The sequence below is a fragment of the Tamandua tetradactyla genome, chromosome 2, assembly GCF_023851605.1.
Source record: "Tamandua tetradactyla isolate mTamTet1 chromosome 2, mTamTet1.pri, whole genome shotgun sequence".
In the NCBI taxonomy this organism is placed as follows: Eukaryota; Metazoa; Chordata; class Mammalia; order Pilosa; family Myrmecophagidae; genus Tamandua; species Tamandua tetradactyla.
In genome coordinates this window covers 205,284,176-205,296,685 of record NC_135328.1, presented here as the reverse complement: position 1 = coordinate 205,296,685, position 12,510 = coordinate 205,284,176, and the positions used below count along the sequence as shown (strand labels likewise).

General features: G+C 35.6%; 1 protein-coding gene and 1 non-coding gene across 16 annotated transcripts in view; one reads left to right on the top strand and one right to left on the bottom strand.

Moving 5' to 3' along the window:
- Positions 1–12,510, bottom strand: part of EIF4G3 (eukaryotic translation initiation factor 4 gamma 3) — a 373,254-nt gene that overhangs the window by 238,305 nt on the left and 122,439 nt on the right. The window lies entirely within an intron of this gene.
- Positions 4,931–4,993, top strand: LOC143675347 (U7 small nuclear RNA). Its single transcript, XR_013171574.1, has one exon. It is a non-coding gene; the product is annotated as a U7 small nuclear RNA (small nuclear RNA).

Sequence of the window (12,510 nt, the reverse complement as noted above, 5' to 3'; positions counted from 1 at the left end):
TTAAATAAGGGTCAGATGAAATAAACCTGTATTCAATCAATAGGAACACAAAGTATAATCTTAAAAATACTGAAGTCAGTCTACAAACACTATTATGGAAAGATATTTATATGAGAACATGATTTAACAATAATATCTACATGTTTAATTTTAATTTATCCTATATAAATTATAATATAATAGAGCACTAAATGATTTGAAGAATAAAAGGATCTTAACTTTTATACAGTATACAAGTCTATACACATAAACATATAAAGAGATCAAATGTCTTAGGAACTTAACACTGGCCGTCTCAGAGGAGTGGTATGATGGAAGGAGGGGTATAGGATACAACTTCTAAGTTACAGAATATAACATCTTTATTGCTTGTTTTTCCTTTTCCATAGCAAGAATTGATTACTTTTATAGTAAGAAGATAATATCTGTCCTTTACCTCCCTCTTCAAGTGATACAAAAAAAGCAAAGCAAATGAGAAAATTTTCTAGGAGCTCTGCTTTTTTAAAAAATATATATTTTTTGACAAATCTTCACATACATACAGTCCATAGATGGCGTACAATCTATGGCTCACATAGTGTATTCATCATCATGATCATTTTTAGAACATTTCCATCACTCCAGAAAAAAGACAAAACTCATATATCCCATACTCCTTAACCCTCCCTCTCACTGACCACTAGTATTTCAATCTACCCAATTTATTTTACCCTTTATCCTCCCTAATATTACTTATTTTTTATCTATATTTTATTTTACTCATGTGTCCATACCCTGGTTAAAGGGGGCATCAGACACAAGGTTTTCACAATCACATAGTCACATTATAAAAGCTATATAGTTAAACAGTTGTCTTCAAAGTTGGAATACAACAGTTTTAGGTACTTCCCTTCCAGCCACTCCAATATACCATAAACTAAAAAGGGGTATCTATTTAATGCATAAGAACAACCTCCAGGATAACCTCTTGACTCTAAAATCTCTCAGCCACTGAGACTTTGTCTCATTTCTTTCTTCCCCTTTTTGGTCAAGAAGGCTATTTCAATCCTATGAGGCCAATTCCCAGATCTTCCTGGGAGTTCTGTTCTATGTTCCCAGGGAGATATACACCCCTGGGAGTCATGTCCCACACAGAGGGGAAGGTAGTAAGTTCACTTGTAGAACTAGCTTAGAAAGAGGTTCTGCCAGCTTTTCTTTTTTGCTAAAAGGGTAAGGAGCTCCAAATAGTGAAAGCCATCTTGAAAAAGAAAAGTGAAGTTGGAGGACTCATAATCCACAATCTTAAAACTTATTACAAAGCCACAATAATCAAAACAGGATGGTGCTGACACAAGGACAGACACCTACACCAATGGAATTGAATTGAGAGCTCAGAAATCAACCCTCACATTCTTGGCTGAATGATTTTTGACGAAGGGACAAAGACCATTCAATTAGGAAAGAATAGTGTCTCTTCAACAAACGATGCTTAGAAAACTGTATCTTCATTTGCAAAAAAAAAAAAGAGGATCCCTGCTCACACCTTATAAAAAAATAAACTCAAAATGGATTAAAGACCTAAAAATAAGAGCCACGGGCAGGCTGCCGTGGCTCAGCAGGCAGAGCTCTCGCCTACCATACTGGAGGTCTGAAGTTCGATTCCTGGTGCCTCCTGCCCACATGTAAATAATAAAAAAAAAAAAAATTAAATAAGAGCCACTACTATCAAACTGCTAGAAGAAAATAAGGAAGCACTTTCAGTATCTTATCTTAGAAAATGGTTTTTTAGATTTCATAACCAAAACATAACCAACAAAAGAAAAAATAGATAAAATAAGACCATAAAAATTTAAAACTTTTGTGCATCAGTGGGCTTTATCATGAAAATAAAATGACAACTTACACAATGGGTGAAAATACTTGGAAATCATATATCTGATAAAGGTTTAATATTCAGAATATATAAATAAATTCTTCAGCTTAACAGCAAACAGACAAACAACCCAATTTAAAAATGAGCAAAAGGCTTGAAAAGACATCACAAGAAGATATACAAATGGCCAAAAACCACAAGAAAAGATGCTCAACGCCATTAGCCATCATGGAAATGCAAATTCAAACCACAAAGAAATACCATTTCATACCCATTAGAATGGCTATTAAAAAAATAAAATTACAAGTGTAGGAGAGGATGCAGGGAAACAGGAATGCTCATTCGTTGCTTGTGGCAATATAAAATGGTGCAGCTGCTGTGGAAGACAATTTGAATGTTCCTAAAAAGCTAAGTATAGAATTATCATATGATATGGAAATCTCACTATTTGAGTTATACCTGAAGAACTCAAAGCAGGGACTCATGGTAATTTGCGTACTGATGTACACAGTGCATTATTCACAACTGCCAAAAGAAGGAAGAAACACAAATTGTACATCAATCAATGAAAGGATAAATGAAATGTGGCATATGCATGCAATAGAAAATTATTCAGCCAAAAAAAAGAATGAAGTCCTGATACATGAAACATCATGGATGAACCCTGAAGACATCATGTTGAGTGAAATAAACCAGACACAAAAGGACAAATATATGATGTTACTGATTTGAAACTATTAGAATAACAAAACTCATAAGGTCAGAATCTAGAACATACATTATCAGGGGGTAGGGTTGAGACACGGAATGGGAAGTTAAGGTTTAAACTGTGCAGGGTTCCTATTTGGAATGATGGAAATGTTGGGTAATGGAGGGTGGTGATGGTAATACAACATTATGAATATAATTAACAGCACAGAACTATACAATTGAATGTGAATAAAAATTTCTTTTTTTTTAATCTGCGGAGCTACCTTACACAGTGAACCCTATGGACTACAGTTACTAGTACAATTATAAAAATGTGCTTTCAGACTTCCGGGTCAAGATGGCAGCTTAACAATGTACACGTTTTACTTCGTCTTCCAAAACAACTACTAAATAACCAGAAACAGTACAGAACAGCTCCTGGGACCACGTCAGTGACCAGACACACAGCGTACCCAGTCTAGACCAGCTGGACCAGCTGCAAGAACCCCCCAGAACCGTGAGTTCCCAAAGCTACGGCTGCCAGCGCCCCTCCCCCACAGGCCGCTTCCCAGAGGGGAAAGGAAAGGACTTTACCAGCAGCAGGGACTGGGCACAATCAAATGCCAATTCTGGAACTAATTAACAAATTCTGACTACTAAAAATAGGCCCCCAGCTCAGGTGAACCTGATCTTAGCAGAGGTTGCTCATTTTTGCCCCGGTGCCAAGGGGGCAGGACTGACAGAAAAAGGGGGGAAAAAAAAGGAAGAAACAGAGGTTTTTGTGGCTGTGTATCTACAAAGGCTTGACTGCCTCTGGATACAACGGCAGGACTTTTCAGGCTGCAACTGCCCCAGGCATAGGCAGAAGTGAGCTCTTTTGGGGGCTTGTCTAGAGCCTGTACCTTCCCCAAGGGAGGGGTGAAGCCCAACTCAGGTGGGATCCCTCCATCAAGGAATTCAGACCCCAGGGCTTGGTAATTTGAAGCCTTATCAACAGATTATTAAAACATATGGAATAAAGATGAATAATAGGGGGAACAAATCTTAAAATAAGTTTAGATTGAAATGCTAATGATCGGTGAGGGGGAGGGGAGGAGTGGGGGTATGGTATGTATGATTTTTTTTCTGTTTACTTTTTATTTCTTTTTCTGAATAGATGCAAATGTTCCAAGAAATGGAAAAAAGAAAGCTTTTTTTGGCCCCTGGTTGTCTTGCCAATTAATTTAACCCCGGAATGAAATTATCAACCACACCAGCACATTTGCTTTCAATTTAGCAATGGTATAGTTAATCGGTTACTTTGCATATGCTTAGTTTTTGTTTTGAAGTACAGCAAACCATCTCTTTCAGGTTGGTTCCAAGAATAACCTGTTCCTGGAGTCTCCTTTTGCTTAGCTGTGACTGACAGAAGTCTGTTCACTTTCACTACTTGGATAAGAAGTGCAGTGCTTTTATTAAAAGGTTAAATATCTTCTATGTGGCTCTATTTTTCAAATGATAGCAACGAAATTGTGTCCTAATGTTTTCACTGTTCTGGGTATGTATATATCTTTGTGGGGTGTGTGTGTATATATATATATTTTAATGTAAGGGAGGATACCCCTAATTTCTTAACACTGGAAATATCATTCTCAGTGATGTAGAAAATGGTTATAACTTGAATAATTTCATGGAACCGTTTCCACCTGCTTCATTTGTCCCCAATGATGTCTGTACATGTGGTCACAAACCTGTGCATGTGTACACCAGGAGGAAGCAGGTGGAAAGTCTGTCTCTTGTCATGGAGTGTTGGAGTTGGAAGGAATCTTCTTGTTCATCTAGTCCAGCCCTCTAGATGACAGAGTGTCTAGTAGAGTCTGTTAATGATTTGCAAGGTATTCTGGGTGTTCTTTTCTTTTTTCTTTTTTACAGTTTATGGGTTGGTTTGACTTCTATACATGCAGTTTGTTTCCCTCAGATTTTTGAAAATAAAGAAAAATTGATATTAAAAAACCATTTAGGCTAACATAGACAGCATTTTATGAAAATAACTATTTTCCAACAAATATCTGATGTAGAAAGCGCTATTGCTATATAGTTTTATAAATCTCTTAAATATCTGGCTTAATAGATGCCTGCTGGAGTCTCCTATCTGCTTCTGCTTTTAGCATATTGCAGTATGCTGTTTCAGTTGAGGTATATGAAGAAAATAGACTGTTAACACAGGTATGTAATTGGGAAAGGAAAGAGTATTTTATAAGCCTTTTCAAAAACATGTGGCTATTCTTCTTTGATATTACAACAGACTCAATGCCTGGTATTTCCTTAATTTTCTTAATATTTAGTTGCAGTGTAGAATCTGAAATCGTATCAGTGAACTCTTTATACTCTGTTACATTAAAATCCAGTAAGTGTTAAATAGCTCTTTCAAATTTGCCTAGTAGGTTTTCTTGCTTTAACTGGAAAACCCTCAGGGGAAAAAAAAGTCCAGTGATCTGTCTTGCTCTTGAATGTTTTTTTTGTTTCTTTTTACTATGCATGATTTTGATTTTGTAACTTCATGGCTTGGTCATTTGGAAACATGGCTTTACTGAGTTATGCAGATCTTTCAAATTTTAATACTTTTATAAAACAATATAAAAAACCTATTCTCATCAGAAAAGTCTTTACATATTGGGAAGCTGCCAAGTCAATGTGGCAGGTACAAGTTTTCTAAAATTCTAATTTTCACTTAAAACCTTAAGTGTTACCATGGGTAACAAACAGAATCACTTTTTCTAGAAGTGACAGTATCACTTCCAAGAAAATGTCTGCCATATACCCAAGTATAGACAACCATGGTTAATCTGTACAGATAACTATGGTTAATCTGAAGTTGTAGGTTTAAAGGAAATACAGGGTTAGGGTTTAAATAAAATATAGGATCTCCATATCCCATCCTATTATTAATACCTTGCCTGTGGAATATTTATTAACACTGATGAAAGCACATTTTTTAAAACTTTTTTTATTAATTAAAAAAATTAACAAACAAAACATTAAGATATCATTCCATTCTACATATACACTCAGTAATTCTTAATATCATCACATAGTTGCATATTCATCATTTCTTAGAACATTTGCATCGATTTAGAAAAAGAAATAAAAAGACAACAGAAAAAGAAAGAAAACGATAACAGAGAAAAAAAAAGATTATACATACCATACCCCTTACCCCTTGCTTTCATTTACCACTAGCATTTCAAACTAAATTTATTTTAACATTTGTTCCCCTATTATTTATTTGTATTCCATATGTTCTACTCTTCTGTTGATATAGTAGCTAAAAGGAGCATCAGACACAAGGTTTTCACATTCACAGGGTCTCATTTTGAAAGCTATATCATTGTTCAATCATCATCAAGAAACATGGCTACCGGAACACAGCTCTACATTTTCAGGCAGTTTTCTCCAGCCTCTCTACTACATCTTGACTAACAAGGTGATATCTATTTAATGTTTAAGAATAACCTTCAGGATAACCTCTTGACTCTGTTTGGAATCTCTCAGCCATTGACACTTTGTCTCATTTTCCTCTTCCCCCTTTTGATCTAGAAGGTTCTCTCAATCCCTTGATGTTAATTCTCAGCTCATTCTAGCGGTTTTCTCAATCCCTTGATGCTGAGTCTCAGCTCATTCCAGGATCTTTGTCCCAAGTTGCCAGGAAGGTCCACACCCCTGGGAGTCATGTCCCACGCAGACAGGGGGAGGGTGGTGAGTTTGCTTGTTGTGTTGGCTGGAGAGAGAGGTCACATCTGAGTAACAAGAGATTCTCCTGGGGGTGACTCTTAGGCCTAATCTGCACTACTAGCAAGGAAGTATTTAGGACAATGTACTCCAAAATAGGGTTATTTTTATTTGAAAATAAATTAATAGTCTTCAATTTCTCAGTTTTAATTTCTAATACAGTAAATATCAACAGACATAACCTACATAAAAAAATACTGAGGACCCCAAAAAGTTCAAGAGTATAATGGGGTCCATAAACTAAAGAATCTGAGAACACTGGCCTGGATTAATACCAGAGCTGAAAGTGATCTTCCTTCACTCTCTCAAATTTCCACAGATATAGCACACTGTTTTTGTGACTCTAAAATAACTTTCCATCCACACTACTTCCAGGCACCTTCAATCTCTAGAGAACTGCCTTCCTGAGCTCTACAGAGCCAGTGTAAATTTCAAACCCTTACTGCAATAAAATGCTAGATATAAGAGCAAAATAAAGATTACATTAAAGTTTATCAGTTTCAAAAAATATTCAATACAACATTGCTCTTTAACTTCATCAAATAGCTGTCAGACTAATATATATTTATGGGTATATTTGTATATACACTTCTATTTTGTCGATTTTAAGCTGTCTATACACTGAAAACTTGAGATGAAATTCATAAATGGTAGAACGGCTATCTAACAATTATCCAATCCAGATTTTAAAACCATCATTTGGTAGACAGTACAAAACATAAGGCTTTTTATATACTTCAGTGAAGAGAAAACCAAGTTTTTATCTTTTATTTAAATGGAAGAAGAGAGAAAGGAATAAAGAACCAGATCCAAGAATAACAAAAATTTTTCCTTCTGAAAAAGGAAGAAGAAATATTTAAAAATAAAAATAAACAACAACAAAAACCACAAGCCAAGCCAAAACCTGGACATCAAAGAAATTACAAATGATCAGAGAAAGCAGGGAAATAATACCTCCATTATTGAGGAAAATATCGTGCCTGCATGTCAAAGGAAGTTCACTAAGCTATCTGTTGCAACTTGCAATGCACCCAAATTGCAAAACCACTTTCTCTTTGCCAAAATTGAATTCATCCCACGGAAAAAGCTGTGTCCACTTGAAACCATTTCATTCACTCTTCGGACTCTGCAAAAGCAGTATGGGTAAACTTAGGTTTCCATGCCCAGATACTTTTAACATTCAGAAATGAGTAATTAGTTATTTATATCGGGATAAGGGAAGGTACTGGACAACATATGGCCATTGCTAATGTTGTTATCCCTTCTAATGATGTTCAAATCAGGTCATGTTTATATGTAGTGAATTAGACGGTATACACTTTAATATTCCATTCTAAGTTCACACAAACTCCTAACTTCTGTACCAGTTAAAAAGGTAATGAAATAAAATCCCATTAAATACTCTAAAACCAGTGTGATGTGCAAAATGAAATGCTTAATCAGAAAACTGCTTAATTTTTTTTCAAAACGGAATGAAACAAGTTAACAAAATGCAGTAATTGTTTAATGCACAGTATTTTTTCACCAACCATAATATGGTATGTACTTTCAACTTCATATACATATAACATCAAACACTTGAAGTAATACAATTCTATAGTCTGCTAGACTGATCACATATGCTTGCTCAATTAAACATTATTGTAAGCTAAATGCTGGCATTTATTTCTTCTTAATGAACCCAGTTTCCCTTTTCCTTTAGAAATAACCTCAGACACAAATTCCTAAAATGCATATGCTATACCTCTAAGAGCAGGAACACTTCAAACATCAAGAATAAATCATGACTCACTGCTTCACAGAAAAAAATATATATATAATCATTACATATTATGTACATTCAGCTTCCAAATGCTCTCTCCATGAAAGCCAAATATATAAATAAATACATAAGTAATTATAATTATATTTTGACATAAGGAAAGAGTCAATTATATTACATGGTGGTAGAAATCTTGGGTATAAGGTGAATAAATCAAGAAAACTGAAGGTGAAACTACTTACTATAATAATTTAATATTAACTTCGTATCCAGGAAATGCACAGCACTGACATTTCCATTTCAAAAAGATTGGGTAAAAATTTTAAAAGCGAAAAAAAAAAAAAAACATTTGCAGTAACCTCACAAAGAGGGGAAAAAATGTAAAATGTTCCTATATAAAAATTTTATCACGTAAATAGCAGAATGCTTATCTGTATATCCGTCCAGAATACAAGATAAAATGTAATGGTGCAAAACAATTTCTCAGGATATTCAAAAGTCTATATTTTCTTTTCCTAATCTTTTGTTTAAATACCAAAGCTGTCACCTTTACATTTGAAAGAAGTACCATATAGCAAATTATATACACAAAGTTTTCTACAAGAGAAAGCCCTTGATGATGAGACGCCATTATAATCTTTCATTCATCCTATGATGCTGAACATACTTGGAAAACAAAAATCCCCTAAGAATTATTTTTAGATCATCACTGAGCTGGTGAAATAAACAATATGCCTGATGTATAAGGTGAGTCCCTGAGTACTTATTCTGCCGAGAATAAGTAGACATCGTGTACACTCAGTCTCATGAGACAGGTTCAGAAAACAGCTGAGTCACCCACCAACAGCTCTTTCACTTCCCCTTCCAACTACCTCAGTGGAAATTTCTGTCTCATCACAACACTTGGCTCCTTCTCCACTCCCAACAGTAAGTTATAATTCCCTGAAAGCTTTCCCTTAATAATAGCAACCAATTTATGAGGAAGCTAAATTTAGCTTTAGTTTTTAGTAAAAATACATGGTTTTACTGCTGCCCCACCAACAAACCAAGTTCCTGACAATGCAAAAAAAGGGCAAGCAAAAACAGGAGGCTAGTTAGGCTCTACATCTCAATTAGGTCAGGTCCACTTTGGAGAAAAAAATAACTATCCAGCTGACGTGGAAGTGTATGTAGTATCACTGCACCATCCATTTAGCTTGTGCTTTATGAACAGTTTCAAATACATCCCACGTGTTTTTCTTTTAAAGCTTCTATGAATGGCAAAGTCTATGCTTTTGGTTGTTAGGAATAGTGACAAATAATCAAGCCCTCAGAGCAAAACTGCTTTTAGCTTTCTTTCCTTGAGAATGTTAATTAGTAGTGTCATCACAGAAAAAAGGTTTTTACTCATTTGAATAAAATAAACCTATAAAATATACTTCACTGAAAATATAGCAATGCAACAAGTTTGGTTTTCGGGTGGGAAGTACCATTACGAGTCCTGAAAATAAACCTGAAAACACGAGTTCCTCTGGCTCAAGAGATTTATAATTAACATCTCAATTGTAACAAAACAGAGAAACATTAAAAGTAAGGAGTGCAAATAACATGTTAAAAAGCACAAAGGAGGCCTTTCAAGATGGCTCCAACCCTCCCATAGAAGTTTCTAAACACAACTGGCAAGAAACAGCAGAAATGTGTCAATCAACAATCCAGAAAGCAGTTCAAATAATACATTAACTAAGCAAGCACCAAGAAAAAGCCTACTTAAAAGTGGTAGGCTCTCACAGTGCCCTGGCTGTACCCTTTTCTCCACTCCTCATAGACTTGGCACAGAGTTAGCCCAGACTCCAGTGCAGATCTCTGGTCCTAGTTCTGGAGGGAGCAGAGTAAACCAGTGCATATAACGGGAGTAGGTATGTCTGGCCCAACCTGTCTGATGGTGGTTTGTGGGACTCACTGTCCCAGAACTTGCCCTGCATGAAAAGACAGTTCACTGAGCTCTCCTAAAGAACAAATAGGAGCACAGTCAAGTGGTTGCCTGGGCCAAGAGGTTGTTGACTTACGAGCATGCAGTGCTCAGGACCATGAGGAAATGTTACCTAGGGAAAAATGAACTTTCATACATATGTAAATGGGGGAATTCCCAGGCCATATGTGAATACGCGAGACAAAATGTTTGCCCAGAAAGGACCAAGAAGACTCCTACCATCAGCCTTGACTTATTCTCTAAACTCATACTATGGATAAGTTATAAAAGAGAATAGTTGCAAAAGTCAATATGCAAAGACAATTTTTTTTTCCTTTTAAAAAAATTGTAGCTGTTGTTTGCTCCTGTTATTCAAGCTAAGTTTTGTCACAACGGCAGCTGGATATAATCATAAGGAACACCCACCTCAAAGTATAAGCTGCAGAGATAACACATTAAAATATCAACACGTCTAGGCTACAGCAAATAATTACAAAACATATAAAGATATAGGAAGTGGTAGCCTATACAAAGGAGAAAATTAAAGCATTAGAGACCATCAACAAGGAGAAGCAAACCCGGGAGGCACTGAAGATTTTCTTTTTTTTTTGAAGACCCTAAATATGTTCAAAGAGCTAATGGAAAACATGAACAAAGTACTAAAGGACATCAAGAAAATGATAGAAAAACACAAAGAGATTATCAATAGAGATGGAAATTATGAACATGAAACAAGCAGGTCTGAAGACCACAGTAACAGATATTAAAAATTCCCTAGAGGGGTTCACCAGTACATGGGAACTGGTGTAAAAGAAAAATCAGTTAACTTGAAGATAAAAATATTGAAATCATCCTGTCTGCTAAGCAGAAAGAAGAATGAAGAAAAGTGAACAGAGTCTGTTGAACCTGTGGGACACCATCAAGTATACCAACATATGCACTGTGGAAGTCCCAGAAGAAGAAAAACAGAAAGGGGTAGAGATAATAGTCAAAGAAATAATGGCTGAAAAGTCTCAATTTTAACAATAGACATAAACATACACATTGAAGATGATTAATGAAGACCAATTGGATAAATTCAAATAGACCCACACCACACCATGTTATAATCAAACTGTCAAATGCTAAGCATAAAGAGAGAGTTCTGAAAGATAAAAGAGATATGCAACATGTGACAGACAAGGTAGCCTCAAAAAGCTTAAGTGCCAACATCTCATTGGAAGCCATGGAGGAAAAAAGACAATAGGAGGATATATTTAAAGTGCTGGGGAAAAAAAATTGCCAATCAAGAATACTACATCTGACAAAACTAACTTTCAAAAATAAGAGAAATTAAGACATTGGCAGATAAACAAATGATGAGGGACTTTATCACTACTAGATAGTCCTATAAGAAATGCTAACGAGAGTTCTGCAGGTTGAAAGGAAAGGACACTAGACAATTGACTGGAGGCACTGAAGAAATAAAAATCTCCAGTAAAGTTAATGACATAGGTAAATATAAATACCAGTACTATTGTACTTTTTATTTGTAACTCCACTTTTTACTTGCTATAGGATCTAAAAGGCAAAGGCATAAAATATACTAAGAAATCGGTGGTTATGGACTCAAAACATATAAACAAGTAATTCGTGAAAGAACATAAAGGTAGGGGGATGGAAGGATACAGGAAAACAATTTACGGATGCTATTGAAGTTAAGGTGGTATGAAGCCAAATGAGACTGTAAGAGATTTAGGATATTAAATTTAATTTGGTTCCTGGAGCCTGCCGATGTCAAAAAAAAAAAAAAAACATATTAAATTTAAGACCCAAGGTAACCACAAAGAAAATATTAGAGAATGAGCAAACTCAGAGAAGAAAGTAGAGTACAGGTTACCTGGTGTCAAAGGGTAGGAACAAAGGGGAGTAATAGAAAGTATAGGGTTTCTACTAGGAGTGAAGGGAAAGTTCCACTAAAGGATGATGGTAAAGGCACTGCAACTTTGTGAATGGGACTAATCCCACTGAATGGTAAACTTTGGAGGGTTTGGGATGGGAAGATGTATGCTGTATACAGGTTTCCATAATTTTAAGCTAAAGAGATAATGGCAATTAAATGCTATACTGAATGGGATCTAAAATGGAGGAGGAAACACTCAAAAGGACATTTTGGAACGAAGTCGTGAAGCATGCAACATCATGAATGAATTTGTGGGACATTATGTGATGTAATATAAGCCAGAAATAAAAGAGCTAATATCATATGGTCTCATTTAGAAAATATGTGCAAGAAGGCGCCTACACTGTAAAGGTTTTATAGCAGTCACATTAAGTCTGGAGCTTTAATTATTGTTTCCAGATTTTGAAATGCTGTGCTAAATATGTATAACCTAGCATTCCCTGGAACTTTGGGTACCTGTGTGTCACCAAAGCTTGAGAGCAGGAGTTCTGCAGTTCTGAAGGTCAGCATTGCCATATATAACCATTGCTGAAAAAAGAGATCAGGCT